The sequence below is a fragment of the Falco punctatus genome (genome assembly GCF_963210335.1).
Source record: "Falco punctatus genome assembly, chromosome: 3".
NCBI lineage: Eukaryota > Metazoa > Chordata > Aves > Falconiformes > Falconidae > Falco > Falco punctatus.
In genome coordinates this window covers 60935701-60963222 of record NC_137582.1, presented here as the reverse complement: position 1 = coordinate 60963222, position 27522 = coordinate 60935701, and the positions used below count along the sequence as shown (strand labels likewise).

At 41.2% G+C, this 27522-nt stretch overlaps 1 long non-coding RNA gene across 4 annotated transcripts in view; it reads left to right on the top strand.

The window, feature by feature from the left end:
- Window positions 1–27522, top strand: part of LOC308060367 — a 32773-nt gene extending 5251 nt beyond the window's left edge. Inside the window, exons 3-5 of one of the 4 annotated variants that reach the window (XR_013926687.1) lie at window positions 377–558; window positions 930–1023; window positions 1955–27522. This is a non-coding gene — a long non-coding RNA (uncharacterized lncRNA). Of the gene's footprint in view, window positions 1–376 lie in introns of all 4 variants that reach the window. The other 3 variants (XR_013926688.1, XR_013926689.1, XR_013926690.1) reach the window with 3 other exon arrangements.

The window sequence follows — 27522 nt, the reverse complement described above, 5'->3', positions numbered from 1 at the left end:
AGCCAGGTACCAAAAGCTGTAAGGAAGAACAGCTCCCAGATAGTCTACACGATTTTAATTTTTACACACATTGCTTCTGTATTCAGGCTTAATATTAATTTAAGCTTAAGAATGTTTTGATGTGTAAATAAACTGATGTAAGTGATACTGCTCTTTTCAACAAGGCTGTGAAAGGCTAGTGTGACTTCTATTGGCATCTTCTGACTTTCTGATGTTAACAATCCGTGAAGTTCAAACACCAGTTCAAAAAAAGGGATCAGCATATTTTTGCAGCAGCTTTGAACCTTCTTTATTTAAAAGGGCAGCTAGAACTATAATTAGGTACAGCTAGTCTTCATTACTTAGCTCATTTATTATTTATGTCTTCCTCCCACAGTGCCTGTGAACCTCAGATCTTGTGCTGACAGAGATGAGAGTCTGAATGTTGCTCCACTTGCAGTCCTCGTGGCATGGCCCTTGATTCATAAGCTGGGCTGAGGGTGCTGACCAAATGCAACCAGTGATGTTGCAGCCTCTAACATCCCAAGCAAAGCATTTACCACTTTCTCCACCTTTCAGGCAAGCAATCACAGATGAATCCCCCTGTACACAGTACTACCTGCATATATCGTAATTCTTATCACTCCCTCACTGCAGTCTCTCCCCACCTCATGCTGGGTAAATTTTTTTTTGACATTTTGAGGGTTATTGTTATTAAGTTCTGCAGGTCTTCTGGGAGGTGAGAGGAGACGTAACTGTTATTTTCAGTGGAGATAAATGCAGGAAGGACATAATGGGATGGAGTTTTAGACTGTCATTCTTTTAAGCTGCTGATGGTCAGTGTGTTACTGTATTTTTACAAAGCTCATCCATGACCAGAATGGTGAAGCTAGTAACAAGTTGCGTTGCCTTGTCATACTCTTTAAGAACAAGTTTCGTCTTTCCTGCAGTATGCAGCTTTCATCTTTGTGGGATGTCTTCCTCCCTGAATCCTTAACTGTGAAGGACTAGCAGATGGAAAGGCAAGAACTTGAGAACAACCTGGTGGGTATTGAATGGGTGAGGTTAAAATGGAATACAGTAGAATTGCTAAAGTAGATTTTAAATTTCTGCAGAGCTTCCCCCCCCCCCCCCCCCCATTCTAAAGAAAATAAATAAAGGTTTAGACTGCAAGTTGTTTTAGAAGGAGGGCAGTGCAGAAAAGGAAAACCAGTGACCTACTTAAAAATAAATTAAAATGCATTAAACCTCTTGGGGTTGAGGTTACAAAAAATAGTAACAAAAATATGGCAACACAATCAATGCGAGCATGAAAGAAGACAACATCTTCATTTCTTCCCTAGAGGCAAGGCAATTCTACCAGGAATGAATTTTACTTCTGGTCAAATTATTATTATGCAGTTGTTATTATTATGCTGTTTAAAGGGTTGTTTTTACTTTGCCTAGTCAGACTTCTAGGGTGCTAACTTTCTAACGTGTTAGTATCTTGTCTGAAAACAAATGCTTCTTACCATGTCAGGTATCCTAGGGCACAAATAAGTTTCTGCCATCCTTGTCTATTAACCTGTTTATTAGAACAGTTATACTGTATTTCAGTAACTCCTTTTTTAAAACTTTTTTTTTTTACCTATTACATAGACACCATCCTGGATGATCAGAAGCTATTTTTAATTTGTCCTTTAATCTTTGATCTGTCCACCTTGGATGGTCCTTCCAGTACTTAATGCTTCTGTTGGCACAGCTTTCATTATCATCAGGTCACATCAGTTTTTCCCTTTCATCAAAGCGGGTCCCCAAGGAGTCTATTTTACCTCATGTAAATCAAAACAAGCAGACCTAGTCAGAGCTACCTTCACAACTCTACGGATAATAATTACAAGCTCCGGAATTACATTTGTCTTATATCCAAAGCTTTGAGAGTAATTAAGTGTGTTGGGAACAGACAGGCTAATTTGATACCTTTGTGGATTATTAGGATCCAGCTCCTGTGATGAAAGAAATCGCTGCCAAGTTGACGGGAGCATCCTGGTGCACAGGTCCTGCTTACAACACAAGAGCCTCCCACGGCTGTGTGCCCTGCACACTCATGCCATTCCAACACCCAGCACCAAGCCTGGGTGCCAACAGCATGACTGCGCCAGAGTTCGGGCCAGTCTTTCACCACCAAAGCTGGCACAATGATTCATGATCGCTGCACTGATCAGAAGTGTGGAGACAGGAGACAGAGGAGCTGTGTACCAGGTGCCCAATGGGAAGAAGTTTCCTATGTGTGCGAATATCTAAAATAATCTTTCAATTCCTTGTTAAAGTTCTTCTTTGCTCTGATACCTAAAACCCCCATGACAACAGTTAAGACTGTTGGAACTGATACCAGTCACACTGCTGGGTACTGTCGTGTCATTTTCTTGCGCTTCCCCATCTGTCCTGTAAGTACTTCTGTCCTCTCCTGTTTAATGCTTTGATTTAACCTGGAGACAAGGATAGGGTGTGAGAGGGGCTTTAGTCAGAGGAACAGTTCCAGTGACAAAACTACTTCTAACGTGGGTCCCTGCAAAAAAAGAGCTATATTGGAAATTACTGTAAGGGGTTGAGTGGAAGAGCGATGTGAAGGAAAGGGGAACCAAATCCTAGTCCTGGTGTAGATTCATTCTTCTCTCCCACAGTTTCGTATCCATTTGTGGTATGGTTGATTCTAAACTGTCAAATGTAATATTTATAATCTCAAAATCTGCTCAAATCAGTAGATGTTCAGTGCTTAGAATGCTGTCTCCTATTTTGCATGTTCTAACTGTAATTGGTGTTAAGTTATTCCTATTTATTCTGGAAATACAAAATATGTTACTTTGCTCTTAATCTGCATAGACTGAAACCATCTGCTGTGGTTCACAGTTGAAGAACAAGAGATTATAAATTCCATCTAGTATTTATATCCAGCCTTCATTAAACAAGTGATCGTTACTGCTACCAAGTTTTAAGTCAGGGAAGTGTACAGTCATAATCTGAACATTGAAGCACATGAATGATCCATTCCCTTTTTTTTAAAAAAACCCAACATTTAAAGACACTTTTGTCTTTTGCTTCTACCTAATGCTGAGAAGGCAGCTTTTAGTGGCTCAGGTAGAGAAGGAGTGGAGGCTGTTGTCAGATGAGTCACTGACTTAACTCCATGCTGAGTAAAAGGTGATTTGACAAAAGAAGGAAAATCATGCTGTACTCAGTTGTGGGATCAGCTAGTTTGCTTCCAGAATGGCAGGAAGCAAGAGTCAGCAGGGATAGCTTTGCAGTGAGATGACCTATTTGAGAAATAAAGTTTTTTTTGCATTACACAGACATACTACAAGCCTGCCTGAATTAAAGCAGAAACATGAGGCATCCTGTTTGCCTTCAACCCAGACATACCACAAGCCTGTTTGATTTAGGAAGTGAAATATTGTGTAATATTTGTTTGCTTGGCATAGTTGCACAAAAATAGTAGAGCTAAGATAACTGTACCCAGTCTGCAAAAAAATGGAAAGAATCAGATATCCAGCATGCAGTCTGCAAATGGGTAGCACCCACTGAAGAGGCTGGACAGGACCTATGTGCAGAAGAGTGTAAAATCTGTCTGACAGGTCAGAACAGACTGGGCCTGACCTAGGGGAAGAGGAAGTAAACCTTTGGGCCAGCCTGGGCTTGATCCATGAGAAAGCTGTATGTAAAGACGAGTGAAATACAGTAGAGCTTGGGGAACTTCCTTTGGTTTTTGCTTGCCCTGCTGGAGAGCTCTCAAATCCAGCCACCACAGCCTTGGAGGCTAAGAATCATCACGTGATGTAGCCACCAGAAACCACAATGCAGCATCTGTCCCACAGTATTGTAGACCTAAGGCTTCATGTTTAGGTCTGTATGTTTAATTAATGCATGGTTTTTTGCTTGTTAAAAGGTAGATTGCCTAAAAGCTGAGCATAAATAGGTAACTGCTTGAATTATTGACTGGCTCTTCCTCTCAGAACCCTCCCATTACAATGGTCCCCAGGTTGCAGCTGCAACAGTGGGTGAAAAGCAGTTTCTGCTACACACACCAGTTTGCCAGGCTTTGCAGGGCTTGAAAAGAAACTCCTGCTGGGATGAGTAATACCACACAGAAGCTGAGGACAAGAACAGGGTATCTGTGAATCCAGTGGACCATGCCTCCTGTGTTGGTAGGTACTGGAGTGCTTTTAATGCATGCATTGAACACTGAGTATTCTCATTGGGTTTGGATATTCGAGGTATGTAGACAGAATTGTATCTCCCACATTACCCATGCCCACTGTCTGTCATCCTCTAGCAATCAAATACTGATTCAGTCTTGGTCTTAAATCCAGCTAAATTACACCAGAGGTGAATTTGGTCCTCTCTGATTGGTAAGTAGATTTTGCTTCTGTCCTAAATAAACCAGAGAAAGAAATAAAAGCAGCAAGGCTGAATGTGTTAGAGCAGATTTGAATCCTTCTTTAGCTTTTTTCTGTGACACAAGTGTTCACCTCACTATCTACCCTTATGTCTCCTAGAATATACTTTGAATGCTGCTGCTGCACTCTTTCTGGAACTGTTTACTCAATTAATTTGTTATATTTGTGCAACATTTTACAAACAAGATAGGTTGAATTTTTTCCTGTTGCCATAATTCAACAGGCTTCACTTACGTTTGCCTAGAAGGAATTTGGTCCAGTTAGTTTTGTTTACAGATTTGTTCAAAATCAGGAAATGCTTTTAAACTCTAGGTCTGCACCTAGTTTTCTGGCTGACCTTAGAACTGGAAAATGCCAAGGCCCATTTTTTGCTGGTGAAAAATGCCACTTATGAATAAACTTAAGAATCTTCCTGTTCCTTATTTTGAGATTTTAATTGTATTTTCTGTAAAAAAATCTTTCAACCACCAATCTTTAGACTGTTTCCAAAGAAAAAGTTCTTTCCCCCATCCTTTTAAGAGAGCAAGTTTCCCCATAATTACCCTGGTCTGACTTTCTAGAGGAAGCAATACAGCAAGATCTAATCTGCTGAAAGGGGGAACCACAGAGCTTCTGATTCTGATGGATTTAATCTACAGTCTGTTTGAAGAGACTGACTGAACCTTTGGCTGTCTTTAAATATACAGCATGTATTTCGTGTCATATAAAAGATTTTAGCATAAGGGGATGATACAAGGCAGTGTTGTGACCCTGTGAGCAGCCCAGAGAGATTTGAAGAGCATAAGGCAGAGCTCCTCAGTGACAGAGACCCTCAGAACTGGGTAGGTGTAAAATTATCTTACATCTAAAGATCTTGTAAAATGATTCAAGCACAGCACAGAATCTCACCTCGGCGCTTTGTATCACTGTACTCCCCATATGTAATTATGAATATAACACTTCTCCCTCAGTCTGGAAAGGCCTGAGATAATGAGCTTATCCTCACAGCATCTTTATGCCTGGATGAATGCTAGTTTGGTTCTAAAGGTCGTAGCCTTTATAGCTGGGCCTTACAGCTGCTGTAATCACCTGACTTCAGAGAAGTTCTAAGAAGTAATTTCAGGTCCTGTTACCATGTATAAGTATAAAGCATATATATGCAAAGAACATATGTAAGTCTGGTTAGGCAGCCATCCTTACTGATTTAGAAGTGTGAAACTTCTCCCCTCATGTGTAATACCACAGCATCATACTTGCATCCAGCAATATTCTGCTGGTTCAAAACAAACAAAAAGAGACACCTTTTCAAGCAATGCGTACTTAAATGTGGAACTTACTGCCATGCAGAGTGATCAAGGCCAAACCATATGCATGTTGAGAATATGGAAATAAGACAAATCCATTAACACCACCACCACCCCCAAAAAAACCCAAACGAAAAAAAAACAGCAAACAAAAACCCACCAAAGCACAAATATCACCTCTAGGCAAGTGCCTGAGCTTCAGGCTGGTGGGAGCTGGAAGAATTTGCCATCAGTATTCGTTTGCCCTGTTACCATGTGCCCCATGCTCTACTGTGGGCCACTGCTGGACTGGGTGGACCTTCAGTGTGACCTCTCGCAGCCACTTCCATCTCCGCATGTCACTGTCTGTTAACACACAAGCGCGGAACAGGGGCTTATGGCGATGCTATGTTTTCACAGGGAAAATCGCAAACACCACGTCCGGGTGAGGATGTTTTTCAGATGTTCAGTTCACTTAAAACAAAGCAAGAGGGCAATTTTTTGAAGCCTTAAGGTTAGTATTTGTTAAGCGATGAGGTTCGAGTCCTGCAGAACGCTGTCCTGCCGCAGTCTCGCCCGCCTTTATGCGGGGAGCACTGTATTTACAACAAGGTTCAATCAACAGCACCGTCAGAGCTCCCCCGCGAAGATGTATGGCCGATCTCGTTACCACGAAGCGAAAGGATGACGTAAAGAGCAGGCTTTAGCGTCAGAGAGGGACAGCCACTGAGCGAACTGCTGCTTGCCGGCACAGGCAGTGCCTTGTCCTGCCCCCACCCCGCCAGCCCCCCGCATTGCCACGCCGCAGCCGCGGCGCTGCCCTTGCGGATGGTACCGAGCAGCCCGGCAGCCCCACGGCGGGCCGGCACCGCCGCCCCAGCCCGGTGGTTTAGCGCCGCCCAGCGGCCGGCGGTGGCCACTGCGGGGGCTGAGCGGGGGCTTCCGCTGGAGCCCGGTGCCAGCGTTCAAGCGGAGCTGGCGCCGCGCGCGCCGGTGGCGAGGGACTGCACCGGCCTGGTCTGTGGGACAGCTGCTGCGGCTGTCTGAGTGAACGTGAGCCTTAACGCCTCAGGGGAGTAGAGGAAGAACCAGTCCTACGTGAATACCTGCAGAATCAAAACATATTGGGTTGGTAGAGCCAACTTTGGTGATAGTTGCATTTTTCATGAAATTGGCAATCAGGTGGTTTGTTATATAAGCATCAATGAAAAAAATTAGGAAATAAATGGCAGCATGAAGTGCTAGTCAAAGGGTCCATCAACATGAATCACAGAATGGTCAGGGTTGGAAGGCAACCCTGGAGATCACCCAGTCCAACCCCCTGCTAAAGCAGGGTCACCTACAGCAGGTTGTTGCACAGGATCGTGTCCAGGCGGGTTTTGAATGTCTCCAGAGAAGGAGACTCCACAGCCTCTCTGGGCAGCCTGTGCCACTGCTCTGTCACCCTCAGGGTAAAGAAGTCCTTCCTCATATTCAGATGGAGCTGCCTGTGCTGCAGTTTGTGCCCGTTGCCCCTTGACCTGTCGCTGGGCACCGCTGAAAAGAGCCTGGGCTCGTCCTCTTGACACTCACACATGGGATATTCGTGTGCATCTGTATGCATTGATAAGATGAGTTTGAGAAGACTACTCACAATAAGTGTGTGAATTATGCCTATAATCCTAAATGAGTGTCATGGTATGTTGCATCGTATTCTGTTATGTATATGCTGTTTATATACTATAGGAAGAAAATCCAGTTTCTATAAATTTCTAAATATCCTAGTTACGCAGCTGAGAACTACTTATTTTAATCTGAAACATATTGAATAGAGGGTCTGGTAGCTGGTACTATGCAAAAATTCTGTTTGCATTCATCTATGATTTTCTTCAGTCGTTTCTGCTTTTGGGTTCATCATGGCCTTGTATATACCCATTTTGAACTATTGGTAATAAAGTATTTCCACTTTAATCACAGTAGCATAAAGTCTCCAGACATGTATAAGAGATGTTGTTTGTATATTCCGGATAAAGCGTAGTGGAGTAGATAACTCTGTGGTGTAGTATGCCATTTCTTATATACATTTATATTTTCCTTGGATAGCTACTAAGTTAAACGCTAGAAAGAACCTAAGTCAAACACTAGGAAGAAAGCACCGTACAGTATTCTTTTCTTAACTGTGCCATGTTCTAGACTGCAATGCTTAATAGCTAAGTTTTGAGCTCTGGGGGTTATCTCTTTTCCTTCTCAGGTACGTCTTACTAAAGCATGACCCTTACCAAAACAAAAAACCTGTGAACAATGCTGGTGTTCTGAAGGAGGCATTTCCAACTCCCAAACTCCCCAAGCATTTTTAATGTCAGAAGGGAGACATCATTTTACCACCCAATCAATAGGTGGCCCTGCTCTCTCCTGCTCAGACAGGTGCTCTGGGAAGGGCCTCCTCTCCGCTGGTTAAGACTGTCCATTCCTCTGCACTTAGGAAAGACTGGTAAAAGGTGGGAATTGTCCCAGTGCAAAAATCCACTTCTATAAAGTTAGATCATGTCTTGATAGTCTGAACACAATGCCTACAGTAGAAAATGCACAGTATTTCCAAGCTACGCAACATATGACACAGAAGGAGGATGGTGACTAGGGTGATAATGTTGTCCTTCACAAATCTGAAATACATCCTGGAATATCTTTGTTAATTTAATTATCCTCTGATGACAGTATGCAAGATAAAATGGAGCAAGCACCAGATACTCTTCACCTGACCCTGTGGCTCCCTTCTTTGTCAGGATATTTTGCATTATATGGAACTGTTCCTTTCATGAAAAATGGTAGAAAAAACCTACTGTATAAGGGCTACTCAGATTAAATTTATCCAGGGAAATCGACCTCCTTTTGCTTATCCTATAGCCAATGGGGTGAGGTAACTTTTCCTATAATCCAGAACAGCTGAAATATTGTGTAAAGGAGCTGACTATAAAAGAAGCTCTGGGAAATTAGTGCCCTAGGAAAGAGTTAAGAATATCACTGATTATAATGATCAAACTTCATAATTTAAAGAAAACTGTGTGCATGTTGCTCTGACCCTGCAAAGCTCTGGCAAGGGAGTTTATGCTCAGGAAGAACTTTGAGCAAAGTGTAAGCTGCTATACAAACTTGTCCACATAAGGAAGCGCTGTGCCTCAAATATATGCCTATCTGCAGAGCATATGCTTTTCCTATTGCTGCCTTGTGGGCAGGAAGATAATTTTCAGCAGGTCTTTGAGAAGAGTGTGCACTTCTTTACACTGCTTTGCCAACCAAATGGCTATCTGAGATTTTTACGGGACAATTCCACTTTAGCTGGAGGGTCTCTGCAACAAAGGCTGCCTGAAAAAAAACAACATACCTTTGGTGATTCAGGGAGCGCAATGACACCTCGATGTTTTTGGGCCAGCATGATGTTTGGGTGCCTTACCATCCAAATGCTAAGTTTTCCAACTATAAAGACAATTTCTCTCACTTGAATGAGCCCAAAAGGAGATAACATATCGGCATGATATTACTCATATTCATATTAATTCATATGTTCAAATCTTTCCAGGAAACTGAGGCCTATAATTTGATATGAAGCATTCTTGTGTTTTTACCCTTAGTGGCAACATTTTTAATGCAAATAACAGCTATCAAAACATTCAGCTGCAAGCACAGCTTTGGGATTTGCACGTGTAAGCACAGATGTACTCATATGGAGCTCCACTTATTGAAAATGTGGCCCAGTTTATGCTTTGGTTCATACAGGAGGAAGAATTAAGAGGCACTAGTTTGCATGTAAGTCCAGGGATGTCGAGCTCCACATGATAAAATTTTGAAGCAAATAAAATAATAGGAACACGCTGCCATCATTTTCAAGCCCTGTATCACCAGGGCTTAATCCTAGACGTTTTCTTTATCATTGCAACATTTTAATGATTCCCATAACATCTGGATGCAACCATGACTTCAGACCACTTAATCATTTATAAATGCTCTTTTCTACATGTTTTTTATGTTTTGAAAATGAAAGCATTGTCAGAAAACTGTAAAGCCTGGTTGAGTGAGGACCTCAACTTTAGGTCTTCTCAGCCTGCTTTTCCTCCTATTCTGTAGGTGAGCAAACGGTTGCATAGTGTTGGAGGTTGAGTACTGAGCTCCAGCCCTGCTTTTACTTGCCAGGCTTATGAAACTCTGGCTCCCTGCTGCTGCAGTCCTTCATCGTGCTTAGTCTGAGGAAGAACAGTCATTGACAGGCCAAGTTCTCTACATGAGATGTTGGGTACCTGATTTTTCCAAAATACCTTGTCAACCAAGAACTGGCTCCTGACTCATTTCTTCAGTGCTGTGTCCTGACTACCCTTGGAAGATGCCTCTGATGAAATACTGTGTATCCCATTGCCCACTGAAAACTGACTTTTCTTAAGATTAATAGAAGTATTTTAAGCAATTTTTCTATCTTCATGGCCCTTGGAATTTCCTAAACATCTCCAAGCAAAGCTAAGTGATTTATTTTCAGAGCTCAGCAGTTCCTCTTATTTATAGATGTGTGAGGACACTCCTGGCTGTGTAAGAAATCTTAATATAACCAAATCTTCATCCCCCAAATGGCAATGAAGAATACTGCCTAATTCAGCACACATTTTTATAAGCTAACCTTTGCAAGGCAGTAGCTTGTGGATAGCAATTTCTCATCTCCCTTGCTATGCTGCAATTTAGTCCTCTGGAAAGGCCTTTCAGGTAAATTTACCAAAGACAAATGTAATGACGATGATATATTAAAAGCTCCCAAGCTGGTTAATCTTTAGAGGCAATGGAAATTTATTGAGAGCAATAGAACAGCCTGTGCTAGCCTCTGGTCACAAGATAAAAAATGTGTTTATTTTTAAAAACCTGAGTGAGGGTTGAGCTTCACAATCTATTTTCCACACTATTCCACTGAGTTCAAGGAACCTTTGGTGCTAGACAGGGAAAACACACCAGCCTGGATGCCCAGGGCTCTCTGAACACCAGCAGAGTCTCAGTGTCAGAACTGGAATACAAATGCCCAGTAAGGTGAGCCAGGGGTAACTGTTCCTCTGAGGCGCCCGTATTCAGGACTGTCGTGATAACACACGTAGATGCAACACCTACTGTGTATCCATCTCATCCTGTGGGGTACCATGAGATATAACAGCTTACATGATAGCTGAGGTTGTGCTTTACGTGCTTTTTTTTATTAATGGGGAATCTCTAATGCAGAACGGAAGAGATTATTTAAGGATGTTTTTCTCTGGGGAAGTTTATAATCTGTACTGGTTTAAATAGATCACTGAGGGTATGTTAATTTTAGTCCCTTTGTGAACCCCTATGTGATTTTAAGCTTGTTTTCATTTTGGCTTAAACTGCTTTTGAAAAGAAATATCTTGAACTGAAAAGAGACAGTCCAAATCCTGAGAGACACTATCTACAGAAGTTGTCACACCTTCTCAGTAGTAGCAGTGTAACTATTATTCTTATAGCTGTTTGGAAAATTTCCCTTCACAGGCAAGTTTCTGCAGAAAGTTTCTGTAGCAGAGACTATACCCCAAAATGCTCCCATTTTATTTCCCTGGGGTAGCAGCAGTTGGAAGCTCTGCTACTGCTTGTGAGCCAGTTACAAGGGAGGGAGGGAGAGGAATGTTGATCCAGCACTTTGTAGATGGTTACATTGGCTATATAACTAATTTCACTAATGGAACATGAATTTTCACTAATGGGTTATCACCAGAAATACGGTTATAGGTAACAACTCTTCCATAATACACCATTTCTGACTGTGAACAATTGCAAATTACAGAGGGGATGGAAAATACACCAGAACACCTGATTCTCTTTCACCTTGAAGATACCCAATGCATAAGAAAGACTTGAAAATAGATGAAAATATAATCTACCTTTAGACAGAGCTTTTACTCCACCAGAGTGACAGCAGCGTGAGAGAAGGAGGAGCCAAGTTTGGAGTAACAACGGTTGTAGATAAATAAAGAAAATATGGTGTTACTTCGGAAAGTACTAACAGTTGAGAAATGATGTAACCCAGGAGCTGTACTTAGTACATTAAAAAGATTAAAAATGTATATCTATTCTTTATATTGTTGTAATAGCATTTGCTCATGAAATTGTTAACTGCAATTGCTGTAAAGAAGTGTGAAAAAACCTGAGCATCTGAAGCATGATATTGCAAAAACTAGGCAGAAATTTAAAATATCTCATCTATAAGCTTTCAAGCATTACGATTTCTAAGCAGAGGCAATCTCCTAAACCAGACCTCTGTTAAGCCCAGAAAGAAAAGAACTGAAGTATCAGAAGTATGTGTCTGGCAAAAGGTTTATTTTACTGCCCCTAGTTTATGATTGAGAGTGCAATATATACATATAAATACATAAAATGAAATGCAAAAATATCCATATGTTTATTTATAAGTCCAGTTATTATGCTTTACAATCAAAGAATAGCAAGATCAAGACAATATTACTATTGAAATATCCCACTTCAGTCACAGCTTTGTATCTAGTTATATAAATACAAACAGGTAACATAGCTCTACCTTCTGAAATCTGGTGTTGACAAAATTCTTGATCAGGTGGGAGGAAGGACTACAGAAGCATCAGTCTGCACGTAACATCCTAGGGAAATACAGTCCCTAATAATGTAAGTATGGACTGTACTGCAGATAACTGTAGTTTCAAGTATTCTGGTGACCCCAGGCTAGCGATACAGCTGTTTTATATCACAACAGGGAGTTTAATTGTGGTGGTTTCAAATTCAAACAATCCAGAGATTTTGTTGCTATGGCAGCATCAGCCCTCCACTGCAGAAGTCCAAATGCATGTGACACCATTCAAGTCCTTTCACATGTGCCCATTTTATTTCATAATAAAACCTTTGAGAGCCAGCATTTAACCGTGCTAACACAGCCACTGCGTTAAGTAAAGTTCAGGGTACTGTTTTTAGGAAATACGTTTCACAGCATTTAGCTTCATGACAAGAACCATGACTCATAACACTGAAGAATGTTTTCATTGCTAATAATAGGCTGCAATTAATATTTTTCCTGAAAAACAGTTTCTACTGTTACATAAGTCTGCAGGTGATGATCTCAGGGACTATATGATATTTTTATTTCAATCAGTCAGATGCTAGAATATTCTGTAACAATTGAACTGGGTTTTATTTATTCTTATATGAGTCCTATTACTAGAGGAGCACCTTACATCTTCAGTGTATTCGTCCTCTCACTGTCCCTGTGAAGTAGGACGATGTTTATTAAAAGGTCTTTTAAACCTGTGGATCTTGCTTGCCAACATTTTAAATATTTCTGCAAAATGTGGCATTGATATATGTGACATGTGTACGTATGTTGGCTTACCCGAGAAAAACAGCCCTTCTTTTTTTTAGATTGCCACATTATTAACCTGTTTCCTGCTTCAAGGAACTCACAGATGGAGATTAAAAGAGATTTTTATGTGGTCATGGAGGTCTGTGAGGAGGAAAATTGTTCCCTGGTTTCCCAGTTTCCCGTTTAGTGCCATAACACAAGGCTGCTCTGTTCAAAGGCTGCAGCTGGGTGTTGCTGCGCTGTTCTTCCACTTTACCAGGAAACCAGCAGAGCTACATCACTTTCTTGTCATGCTGAAGTCCCTGCAACTTCAAAAAGCCATTTGCAGGTAACTGATTTGTTTTGCTTGGTGGACCGAATGGGTTACCATTGCGAGCTTTACGCTTTCCTGTAGCCGCCCGAGTACAAAACCAGAGGGCTTCTGCATGGCCGTGTCTCACTTTTGACAGATGTTGCAAGATATTGTATGAAATACGAGAGCTTGGGCTGGAGGCAAAGCATTGCACAATGTGAGTGAAGAGACTTTCAAAATAATGTAGATAAAATTATGTGAGAAGATCTCTCAATATTAGAGACTCCTGTGTATGTTTTTCTCCAAATAAGGACTATAGGGTAGCAATAAATAATTTGTACATATGTATGAGTAGCCTGGAAGCATCTCTTAATTCCTCAGTCCGTAAGTCACCAGTCACTTTACTTTTAGAATCATATTTTAGCATATGTTTGGATGTTTTTCTTTGCATAATGATTTTTTTTGCCAGGCCTTAGTAGGTCTTTGTAAATGCATGGCATTTACACGGGCACCTCAGTGTGTTCGTGTTAAGAGTGCACTGCGCTTCATTCCTGTCTATTTCCATAAGAGAAAAATGGCATTTACCTTCAGGTTATGATGGAAAGGATGGCTTGCAACCCTCCCTCCAAGACTGGAATTACTCAAGCTAAAGGGAAAAGAAATCTCCATAGGCAGACTTTATTGAATTATTGCTCTGGAGATTGTATTTTTCTATGAAGTTCAAGGTCTAAGATCTAAGAGAAAGCGAAGTAAGTGAAAGTGGAAGAAGGACTGATGGATGACTGAAAAAGATTGCTTGGATACTGTCTATTTGAAATTGTTTTCCAGTCATGACGTACATAGTATCTTACTTGTTAATTCATTATTTATATCCTTAAATCTAGACATTTATTTAAATGAATACAAAAGTTGAGACAGTTGCAGCCAGAATACTGATGGCCTTTTTATACATTAAAAATAACAGCAGATGCCTCATCAGTCTTTAAAAGAGCTACAGAGTTTGTTCTGAGGGCAGTAAATCTGGCTTTTGTACCAAGCAAATTTGTAGAAACTGTAAGAGACAATATAATCAGTCAGTGAGTAGAGTGTAAATATGAGATACAGGGGAAAAATCAGCTCAAATGTCTTTCTATTTGCAAGTTTATTACAGTGTTTTAAAGGTGTCAATGAGCAGATGATTACAATTGTTTATACATAAGGATTTAAAAAAATCTTTCAAAAAGATTTCTTACCAAAGGCATGTGAATCTGTCATGATCTAAACCAGAAGATATCGCAGGGATTAACATTGTGTTGAAAAATAGGAAACAAATGGTAGGAGTTAATGTTCTGTTTTCACAAATAAATTTCACATTTAATGAAAATCTTGCCATTCATCTTGAAAGGGTAGCACTTGAACTGGGAAGGATGCTAAGAAGAATGGCAGCATTGACTGCAAAGTGGAACAACTTCCACAGAAGAAAAGCAACTAACCTCCAGCCCTTCAACTTGGAAAACAAACTGTGGAGGGAAGATGGGGGGGAGACGTGATAAATTTTATAATACCATGAGTAGTTCAGAGAAGGTGATTAAGGAGTGGCTATTCATTATTTCTCACAGTATGAAAAGTACAGAATATTCAGGGAAATTACTGGGTGTCAGGTTTAAGAGCAAACAAATGCAAGTTCTCTTTCCACAGGGTACATGATTAAATCATTAAACTCAATGCTGCAGAATGCTATCGAGTCCAGAGTATAAAGGTCTTCAAAAAGGATTTAGAAACAGTCATTGGAGACCCTCTAGCTCATGACATCCTAATTCAGGTGGTTGCAAAATGAAGCCCGTAATGAATGACTTTGAAGACACTAAGTTGAGGATTTACCTCTGATATTTGTGTTCTGATAGTCAACTTGAAGTAAATGTGACATATTAATCCTGTAATTGTTTCCCAGGAATATCTTTTAAATGTTGTAGATGAAAAACAACTGCAGCAAGGCTATCAGGTTGAGGGAGGTGATTCTGCCCCTCTACTCTGCTCTGGTGAGACCCCTCCTGGAGTCCTGCATCCAGCTCTGGAGTCCTCAGAACAGTAAAGACAGGGACCTGTTGGAGCGGGTCCAGAAGAGGGCCACCAAAATGACCAAAGGGCTGGAACACCTCTCCTGTGAGAACAGGCTGAGAGAATTGGGGTTGTTTAGCCTGGAGAAGAGAAGGCTCTGGGGAGACCTTATTGTGGCCTTTCAATATTAATGGGGGCTGATAAGAAAGATGGGGACAGAATTTTTAGTAGGGCTTGTTGCAATAGGACAAGGGGTAATGGTTTTAAACGAAAAGAGGGTAGATTTTGATTGGACATAAGGAAAAAAATTTCTACTATAGAGTTGGTGAAACAGTGGAACAGGTTGCTCAGAGAAGTGGTAGATAGCCCATCCCTGGAAACATTCAAGGTCAGGTTGGATGGGGCTTTGACCAACCTGATCTAGTTGAAGATGTCTCTGTGCATTGCAGCGGGGGTGGACTAGATGACCTTTAAAGGTCCCTTTTAACCTGCACTTTCTATGATTCTATGATACAAAGACACTGTCACCTTAGTGAACACCTGTGAGTAGGCGCCAGAGAATTGTTTTGCTTGAGAAATTTGAATATCCTTATGGACACTATGAGTCATTATTTGTGTTTTATTGCTGTGAATAAATAAATACATGCCTTTTTCTCAGCAAAATTCTGCGAAGACATCTTTCCACACAGCTACATATGAGACGTGGGATGGATTCTTGTTTCTGTTTTGTTGTGTGCATGAAACATTACATACTACCCTAATCTTTGGAGGAGAAGTCTGGCTCATTCAGCACTCCTTTGGCTGACTAAGAAATGATGCCAGGAAGTTTTAATGTCAGTCTCTGCAGTGTCTTTTTTTAGGCAGATTAGCAAGAGTTCCCTCTTAGATTCTTATAGCAGATGTTGTTATACTGCTGGAGCTCAAAACAGAGTGCAAAATATCTCTCTGGAAGGCTGAAGTTAGAAATGTGGGTGAAAAGAAATACAGGATTCTTTCTTCCACTCTGGCTCTGTACTGTTTTCTTCCCTAAGCCTGTCCAGAAAGATACTTTTGCAGTTTATTCATTTGCAAAAACTATTTAGTTCCTAAGGTTGAAAAAAACCTGCCAGTTTGGAGGCATGAAATTCCTGATGCATCCAGCTGAGCTGCTAATGCGATGAATCACCTGCAGCATACAGTGCTGGGCTCAGCACCACTTTGCTTTCAGCCTTATCAGGCTGCTAATGTTTGGTCCTTTATGCAAACCCATGGGGTACAGGTATCATCTCATATGAGCAACACTCCCTCCTGTGAAGTGGGTCATGTCTAAATACATCCAAATGCACCATCTGGCATCTGAGTTAGCAGCAGGTATTGGCTTCCTCTGAAGAGAAAGAGTTCAGTTTAAAACCAGCAAGCACTTTCCTTGTTGTGGGGTAAAACTGAGGGAAACCCACAGATTCATTAAGGACTTAATGACCAAATTAGCTTTGGCAAATGAAAGCAAAAGAGAGCAACGCTTAGAGCAGGATTAATCTTATCATGTGCAGTATGACTCTAGAATGATCTTTTCACATGGTATTTTTCTTACATGTATGTGAAGAGCAGATAGCTCACTGTTTTTGACTGTTTTCCACCTGAACTGAGGCTTTTTTACTCTTCTCCCTACTTTTCGGTTCAGTCTGGCTTTCCTCTCTTGCAGCAGCATCATGGTTTGCTCTTTCCCATCTCAAACATCTATTCTTGACCTTATTTGTTTCTCCAGTCCCTTTCCCATCTTATTTCACCACACTCAAGTGATTCTGCATTCTAGAACTTATTCATTATTTTCAGTCTCATTTACAGCTTGTGGCTCATGGAGGTTTTGTCCAGCCCACTGCCTTCCTTCTTCAGAGTCACATCTCAGAACCAGTGCACCATTTCCCTCAGCCTGGTCTAGGGAGGTAGATTAAATTTCTTAATGGTTGGGACGTACACACGTACAGGGTAAGGAGAAAAAGGGCAACGCTCACATTCAGGCTGCGGAGCCTGCTCCCAGAACCAGGCACCATGCTTACAGGTGCAGCCACGACACACAACAAATATGCCAAGGTCCTGGCCAGGGACATGTGGAAGGATGTAGAGGGAGTTTGCGGTAAGGAACCGCAGGCTGGTCAGGTAAGTGTTGTAACTACTGGGACAAGTTTCATCTGACCATCACACTCTCCAATTGCTTAGTTTAGAAGACATAGGAAATGCACAGCCTGGAAAGGATGAACAGTAGCTCTTTTAATTTTTGTTCTGTTCATGTAACTGTAAGTGGCATCAATAAATGAGGGATACTTCGGAAAGGCTGCTAACCTACCTGCTTTAATAACCTCTGAAATACTGAGATTAATAACTGACACTTGGGGAAAAGGAGGGAGAGTAATCTTATTTTGCTTTGTAAATCAGAGTAAATGTGGAACTTATTGAAGAGTAGATGGATAACACAAATCTGTTGGTTTTAGTCACTGCCTAGATCGTCATTGACATTTGGAAGACCTTATGTAACACTGTTGATTATAACAACTATTAATTAAATCAGGGGGAGGGAGGTATTGTTTTTTGTTTGGTTGATCTTTTCCCCCAGAAATTCACCAGTGTTTTTTTAAAATACATCCAAGAACTCATCACTCCATAGATGTTTTATTCTTTCCACAGAGTGAGACCATAGGCAGACACAACCAGAAATATCCCGAGTTCCCTGGAGGAGAGGTGGCCGTACTTGTTTATCACTTGCAACCCAGAAAGAGAGAAGCCTGCTTTCTGCATGGTTTGGAGCAAGGATAGAACTGGTCCCTGAGTGAATAGCAAATGGAGTTGAAACATCCTGCTGCAATGCAGGGTTTATGGTCCTGCAGCCTGAATAACTATCATCACAACATGAAACAGGACTGAGAACGAGAGACCTGGCAGAGGAGGAAGAGGGCAGGTGTTGTCCTTGTTTGGGGGTAAAAATGGGATCATAATCCTCCCTCCTCAACCCCCTCACTGCTTTTCTCCTCAATAGGTTTTAAATGTGGAACATGTATTTGATGCAGTTGCTAGCGCTGAGAAATTAGCAAAAGTGGTTGAACAAGCATGCTGTCCTGTTAGGTATTAATTTAATTCACTTAGAAGATTTTAAAGCAAAATTCCTTAGGTTTTCATCTTGAATAAAGGTGACTCAGATGAGATCTTTACCCTTGGGCTGCAGATTGCAATTCAGGCTGCCAGCATGCAGGGAACATAAGAACTGATTATTCCTTCTACCTGGACAATTAAGACTAATGGGCAAGGGAAGAGCTGAAGCACCATCCCAGAGCAAGGCTAGGAGCTGTAATAGTTCCTTCCCCTTGAGTTATTAACCCACAGGGTAGATGCGCAGCTAACCCCTTGGTCAAGATGGTAATCTCAGACAGGAGATGTCTGATTAGCTAGCTATTTCTTCTGCTATGACAGTAGAAGTCCTTAGCAAATGGCACAGGTATAAAATCTGAATATATGACATGAAAAGTTAGGATTTAAGTGTGCAGAACAAAAAGGAAGTGTTCTAGCTCACCTTGGAAATTGGCACACACATAAAATAGTGACCAAGGGGATGAACAAATGAATTGCTTCCACAGTTCTTGCAACTGATTTTCCTAACGCATTTGAAAACAATTCTCTTTGACCTGTGATGCACAAATCTCACAGGACTGCCACAGAACTCAGTGCTGCCTCCAGATCTTCTTGGTCTACTTTTGCTTCCTTTGCTGCTCTATTCAGTAATTTTTAAGATATCTGAGCAGGAATCCTTGGCTCGGAGATATTTGGCATGCTTTCTGAACCCCTTGAAACTAAAGTAAAATACCTGACAACCTAGACTTGACTTGAACCTGCTATTAGCAAGAAACAACTTGGCTTATGGTAATATAAAGGTGAAAAGGTGAACTGAGAGTAATGGGTGAAATCTTGCTCTCAGTTTCATCTGCGTGACATCCCTTCATTCATTGAAAAAGCCTAAATGTACCTCGGGGTCAAACTTGTCTACTGTGAGGAAAGAAGAAGAGCAGGAATGCTAAAGGCTCTTGGGAATTAATGAAGTTCTGGAAGGGAGAGTGATGGATGGGTGTTCATTCTCTAGCTTTCTTGGGCTGATGGCAGGCTACGATCAGTTTTTAAGCTAGTCTACACCTCCTCCTTCAACAGACATGATATGATAAGCATGTTAGCCATACTCTGATGCCTTACACACCAAACCCTTGAAGGAATTTAGACAAGAGAACATTTTTGTTTTCAGTTCTGGATTTGACTTGAGCTTGATCTCTGCATAGACCTTATCTGATTTTTCTTGGATGATTCCTTCCAACTTTCTAGGAGGCATCCATGAATAGTCAGGTAGCTGACATTAACCTTCCCTGATCTGGATGCCCTTTTGGGCTTTTGCAACATGCCACAAAAATGTGGCACAGATCGCTACGTGCAGCTTTGTCTGAACCATGTGTGGAAGTGATGACACACTAGCTTGCCATTACAGCTCAGACTTTAGGTCACTTTTTCACTTTAAAAGCAGTTTTGAGCAAAGAATTTGGTGTCTACTAATAGTCACATTTATTAATAGTCAGTCACATTCTGGCACTTCGAAATCCTCTGTCTATCGAGACAAAGGCAGTACAAGTCAGAGGACCACAATTTCTCTGCCAATTACTTTTTTCCCTGGAGCTAGATGGACTCCATTCAGAAATCGGAGGACAGTTTATTTCCATGCCTCTTGGATTCTTGGTCTGTTTAATGAGCTAACAAGGAGCCCACCTCTTGGGTTTTATGATAATGTAGCCATATTATCTCTTGTTTACAATATCTCTGCTACAGTTTATGATCTGGCATTTGTAATGCAACACAGCAAAAAGGTAGAAATTAGGAAATTATACAAGAAAGTTACAGAAAAACTAAAAAGATAATCAAAGACCAAAACCCACCACCACCAAAATCAACAAGCATTTTCCATTGACATAGAATCAGAATCATAGAATAGTTGGGATGGAAGGGATCTTTAAAGATCATCTAGTCCACCCCCCTGCAATGAGCATGGACATCTTCAAACAGACCAGGTTGCCCAAAGCCCATTCCATTGAACACTTCCAGGGATGGGGCATCCACAACTTCTCTGGGCAACCTGTGCCAGTGTTTTAACCACTCTCATAGTAAAAATTTTTTTCCTTATGTCCAGTCCGAATCTACCCTCTTTCAGTTTAAAACCATTGCCCTTTGTCATATCACTACAGGACTCAGTAATAAGTGGTCCCACTCCTCAAGCCTGTCAAGGTCCCTTTGAATGGCATCCCTTCCTTCCATGTCACGACTCAGCTTGCTATCATCTGCAAACTTGCTGAGGGTGCACTCAATCCCACTGTCTACATCATTGATGAAGGTATTCAAGAGTGTTTGTCCCAGTACAGACCCTTGAGTAACACCACTCATTACTGGTTTTCACTTGGACATCGAGCAATTTAACTGACTCTGGATGCAGCCACCCAGCCAATTCCATCCATCTAACAGTCCATTCATCAAACCGATAAATTTCCAATTTAGAAGTAAGACTGTTGTGGGGGACCATATCAAAGACCTCACAGAAGTCTAGGTAGGTGATATTCATAGCTCTTCCCTTGTCTGCTGATGCAGTCACTCCATCGTAGAAGGGCACTAGGTTAGTCATGCATGATTTGTCCTTGGTGAAACCATGTTGGCTGTCTCTAATTACTTCCCTGTCTTCCATACCTTTTGACTTACCTTCCAGGAGGATCTGGTCTGTGATCTTATCACACACAGAGGTGAGGCTGACTGGTTGGTAGTTCCCAGGGTCCTCCTTTTTCCCCTTTTCAAAAATGGGTGGATGTTTCCCTTTTCACAGTCACTGGGGACTTTGCCTGACTGCCATGACTTTTGAAATATGATGGAGAGTGGCTTGGCAACTATACCAGACAATTCCCTCAGTACCCTGTGATGCATCTCATCAGTCTCATGGACTTATGTATGTTCAAGTTCCACAGGTGGTCTTGAACCTGATCTTCACATAACCATGAGTTCTGAATCAACTTCTGAGGAAATTAACTGCTTTTAAAATTTGGTATTTATTCCCACCTCAGATATGCTTGTGAATGAATAACAAAAAATCATTACAGTTTGCAGACAGCAGGAGCATCAAACCAAAACTGTAATTCTTTTCTTACTCAGAAAATAGGGATTTTATCTGCTTTATTTCTTTCTGAGTGTATTTAAATCAGATAGTCTATCAAAATTTATGAACTGCTGGAAACTGAAGGTAGCTCCTTTTACCTTTCATACCTGGCAACTGCATTATACTGTCTCAACAAGTTAAATGAGAGAAAAGAAGATAACAAAGTCTTAAGTAGTGATGGTATAAATATTTTATTCAGGATTTTTTTTGCTGTCTTATTTCTGTGGTTTTTAAAAAAGATCTCCAGCTGAAAGCTGTTCAAAATCAAGCGTATCAAATAAAGCAATACCAAAGAAATTTTAACATGCGTTAGCTTGACCAATTGGGAATAAAGCCAGGTACTTACTATAAAAATATGGCCATCAAAATATATAATGTCTTTAAAAAACGACCAAGAGGCTTGTTAGTCTCATCATTTAGCAGTAGGGAGAAATATAAAAAGAGAATTAAAAACAGATTAGGTAACTTGAGTAGAGGGCAATCTTGAGAAAATGTGACCCTTTGTGGCTTTTTTTTGTGGCCAAGAATCAAAATACAGTTTTCAGAGTCTGTGGCCAGGGACTAATAGGCCAGACAGGAAAGCTATGGTGACCTTTCATCTGCTAGCATGAGTTGTTCCTGTTGTGTACCCCCAGGTGCACTAGTTTCACCTTGAGCATCTCAGGCAGTGGGCTTTGACCATACTCAGAAGACTTTTTTAAAGTTTTTGTGCCATGAAAATGGATGTTTTCCCCTTCAATAATGTTTAATTCTTTCTTCCCCAGCGTGTTTTTAAATACTTTCCAAACAACTCATCTCTCCTTGGTATTTTTATCCTTTCTCGATGAGACTGTCAAAACCTCTCACACCTGGCTTACTGCCGTTCTTATCAGAGTCAATTGCTAAAGCACTTGGTGTTACAGCTTTTCATTTGTTGAAGTCGGTGGATGTGACTACCGGCCTGACAGATGCTGTGGAAAATCTGCACTGTCCTTTTTGGATTCAACTTTCTGTGGAAATCTACAATTGCTTGCATTTCTGGCAACTGCGGCAGCAATAAAGAAGCTTGCACTTGGATGCAGAAAATTTGATGTGACCTTATTTTGGAATTTAAAACAGAACGACACAAGCTTGGCTGAAAAAAATACAACACCCTGCATCTGCACTCCTTCCATACAGTTTCACAAGCAGCCAATGCAGCCTTTCCCACTGTGTGAGCAAGGCAAATATATAAATTAGAGTAACAATTATTTTCCACCAGGAATGCCAGTGTTGATTTTCAGTCAGCACGACCGATCCCAGCACCATGCATAATTTAGCCATTTTAAAGGTATTGAGCTCTAATTAGATTTGCTTCCATGTAAGTAGTTAGATTACCTCTGCATATTCCAAACTCAGTGCTCCCTGAGCTCTGCCTGAGAGTTAAGCTATTAAGAATTAAGCTATTACCACAAAAATAATGATTTAGACTTCCAGGGAAACCCCCCTCTGAGACTTGCTTTCAAGTGCCTTTTCACACTGGCTTCAAAAGGCTTGTTTACCACATTAAAAAGGAATTGTGTCTAAAATGTAGAGAATGTAACAAATTAATACAAGATACGTATTATTGTGTCCAAGGGCCTGGTCCCACAGACATAAAACACAGATTTAACCTTGTTCCCAGTGAACTGCTTGGTTCAGTCAATGGTTTACTCATAGGAATAATACTCTGCACCTTTTTCTGTATGCAAGCTCAGAGCCTTCTGTTTAGCAAATCATACCGATTGCACAGATCCTTGATAATAGCGGATGGGAATTCTTTGTCTCTTGTAGTTTGTATATTATTTAAGTTATTGCTAGATGAAAGAATATAGAATATTGCTACAACTGTTGCAATGGATTTCTACCTTAGATTTTCTCCTAAAATGACCTGTTTATGATCATTCAAAAGAGGAACACAGATTTTTTTCATTACTTCTGATAATGACTAAGATACTGGCCAGAGAGCAAGAAACTCTTTTTATACTAAGTTTTCAGGAGGGAATGAGAAATCCATTATAGTTGTCTGGACCAGTAAATGACATACAGTGGCTAGAAACCTGCATCAGTTCCTCAGAGGAGACCTAGAGGATTCAAGAACGATGGTCTCCCAGGAACCTGGTGGTACTTGCACCAGTGCTGATTTGATGACCCTCCTAAGCAATTCCATCTTCCATTAGCAATTTGATATTCAAGCACCACTTTTGGAGCACGGGTGATCTTGAGCCTGTTTTGGAACAAAAGGACGATGATATGGATGTCAGAGTCCTGACTGCACAAAGAGGGTCTGCAGACTCTTCCCTCACCACCCCAGGGATTTAGCGGCCTGTGTGTTGAAGGCCAGCCCTGATACGGTGTGGCTGTGTATCCTGGGACCAGGGTGCTGTGGAAAGAGCTGTGTGGGAAAGCTGTGAGAAGCCTTGGCAAGGGCCTTCCCTTCCTTGGCTCAGGAGCTGCACTAAAGGTCAGGCACTCACCCTGGGTCGTTGCCTGAGCTATGTTGTAGGTACCTGTCTGTGCCTGGTCTCGTGGCTTGCTGATTCTGACCCTGCCTTTCCCACTTGGCTTCCCAGCTTGACCTCAAACCTGCCTTGCCACTGTACACCTCTCTGCCAGTCTGCACTCTCAGCTGACTTGGGTTAATTTCGTTCGACTTGCTCTGCTCTTCGCGTTCGAGTGCTGTGGGACTGCACTCCTGCTGGCGAGGTCCCTGCTCCTGCCTGCCTTGCTGGCACTCTTGGCTCCCAGCTTCCCTTCCCAAGTGGAGGAAGCTGCTGCTGCTCTCCAACAGTGAGGGCTGTAATCCAGCAGTTGTACCCTTGCACCATCGTTCTGAGTAGCAATACTGCACTAAGGGACCCTACAATAAATGAAGGTGACCAAGGCAGCTGAACAGGACCATCTGGTGCATGCAGGAACTGAACAAGACCCTGTTCGTGATGGCAGTCTTCACAGGCACCCCACTCCAGCCCCTAAAGCTGTTATCAGTAGCATGTGGCAGAAGTCTGGCAATGAAATTTGTAGCAGCTGAAGCCTTGGTCTGGCTGGAAAGAAACCTGTATTTTAAACATCCACACTAGGAAGTTGTGTTAAAGCCAACATTATTATATCCAGTTGTGTCTGGAGATGGAGAGAAAGACAGATGTGCATGTGAGAAGCAGGAGCCATGAGCTGAGAAAGAAGCTCTGTAATGAGTTCAAATTAGATTAAATTAACGAATGCAAACTAATGCTTTGGAGAAAAAGAATCCTACCTATACTTGTGCAATGATAGGTTTTTAATTACTTATTACCATTGGGGAAAGACATCCTGCAGTCTCTGCATTTAGCTCTTTGAAAACATCAGTGGAAAGCAAAAGGCAGATCAAATGACAGGAATTATTAAGGAAGGAATAACTAGCAAAACAGGAAACATCATTATGCTTCAGCATAAATCCATGAATAGCGTGTGTGGTTTTCGTTCTCTGATCTCTGATAGAGTATAACTAGAAATAGAAAAATGGAAAAAGGATGATCTTCTTGCATTAGCCTTGGTGTGGTAGCAAATGCCTTACATGATTTTTTTTCAATGGCCCAGATATGCTTTTTAGCAGTTTTAATCCCTTTGAAGCTGGCTGTTATAGCTGTGAGTGGCACTTTGTGTTGAGTTTGCAGCACTTGAGTTCTTTCTCTCCAGGCCATTAGACAGCAATTCTTACAGTACTCTTGAGGCAATTCTCACTAGACTGAATTATGTTTAGTGCTAATTTTGGGGAAAAGGTCAAGCATATAGCTGGGAAATGTTTCCGTCCATCTGTGATGTGCCAGCCACATAAATAAACTTCCCATTTTTCTTTTCTTTTACTAGCAAAACCCCATCAGGACACAAACTCATCCTATTTCATAGCAAAATTTCTGAGCCGTGCTCAATAGTTGAAATTTCTCAGAAATTCTCCTGACCCAAGTAGGAAATCAGCCTGCAAAACCCACAAATATGGAGCTGCAGCATATGCAAAGTTTCTGCATCAGTACAGTCTAATATTTGAATCACAAAGCAGTAGGGCTAGTTGCATACCTGGCTGCAAGCTACTGGCTCGCTTGCTCCTTCTCACTCGAGAACTCAGCAGAAATACGGCACCTATCTTGCCAGAGATGTATCTTACAAGTATGCCACACGGCAGGAAAGCAAGATTAGCAGGTAAAGCGAAAACTGGGATGGGGATTTCCTCTCCTATTTTCCATCAGATATTCCTGATCTGACAGCATTTGGGCTCTCCAAGTGCTCAATATTAGCCCCACATGCTTTTATATCCTATATGGGCCATTCTCTTGCAGGAGAGAAAAGGAGGTTGCTTGAGGTTACCAGGGCTGTGGAACACAATTGAAATGACCATCCTTTCTCTTGCATGGAATTTCTGATTTTATTGCAAGACAAACACACCCAAATTAACGTACTCATGCACCTTATAAATATTTTAAGTAAAGACAAATTAGTAATAGTTGTTCATTTTTTGACTAGATCTTTTACACTCGTCCAGATCAGGAGCCACAGTCTGATCTCACAAATTTATAACAGGGTAAGTTTTTTCTTTTAAAATTTAATCCTTATTTATACAAGAAGGAGAGAGACAAGAACCAAGCCCCACATTTCCATCAGGAGGCCTTTTTATTAAAGTTGTCATTCTAGCTTTCTCATTCCGTGTCTGTAAATTTACCTGCAGCAGTTATGATATTAGTCTTTTTAAGTGTTTGCACAGCATTGAGGAAGCCTCTAATGGTGAGCTATCAAGAAAAAAAAAAAAAAGCTTGTTCAGTTTTCTGATGTGCAGCCCGCAACCTCTCCCTTAAGTGGGTCAGATTTTTCATCAGCTGCCATGCTCCATTGCACAGCAATTCTCCAAAGAAATAGAGCAGCCAAAAAAGGGTCTGAGAGTCAAAAATCAAATATATTTGAAAATGTTCTAGGGAACATACTTTGTGAAGACATTACTCGTGTATGTATGATAGCACGGCAGGTCACTGATGGCCCATTCGTTATGTATCACCCTGTGAGGTGTCTGCCTACATGGCCTCAGCGTTACAGTAAGCTTGTAGCAGTAATCAAACCCAGAGTAATATCAGTGCTTGCACTAGAGGTACCTGTGAGATGGAAAGTAAACAAGACCTTTGGTTTTGGTTTTGCCAAGTTGATTTTGCATGACGTATTAATATATTCTGTATTTTGTTGGTACATTAAATGTATACTACAGCGTACATCCCCTTCCTTTGGGAATGTCATCACTTATCAAGATGCTAAAAATGGCTTTAGAGAGGATCTAGCATCACTATGCACTAATTTTTCCTCTGTGTGTATGTCTGTGTAACAATTTTGGCAGCTGCCTTGGAAAATCTACTGTACATTTTCCCTCCAAATTATCTTCCCCCTGCCCGCCTCATTTTTTAGAACCATGGGTTTCAGACAAAATTAGGTCCACATAGGGTAATAACTTGTGTGAGTTCAGGTGAGATGACTGAGAAAGTAGGTTTTTTTCTGCTTACTGTTACTGGTAGTGAAGGTGCCAAATTCTACTCCCCCTGTTCCTCTTAGCTCAGCAAGTGGCCCCAGCCATTTTCAGACATTGAGGGTGTCACTGAATTTGGCTTTGTGAATTAGAGCAGTGCAAATCTGGCAGCATGCAAATAAATAGCAAAGACTGAGAGGCAGGGCCCTCGAAAGACTGGTATCTCATATTGAAATGTCAGAAATAGGTATTACTGGATATATGAAAAAATTCCTCTGTGAACAAAGGGTTTAGACAGGAATTCATCCTTAGTCTCTGAGAGACTGTCACATCATGGGAAATAAACACAGATTTAGGTCCAAAATAATTATATCACAGTTTTAGAAAATGCAAAGTGGAAGCAATCTAATTGAAAACTCTTTCCATAAGCAGTAAAAATGTACCCAAAATTTGAGTGAAAACTATTGCTCGTCTAAAATATCTCTTTTTTTTTTTTTTT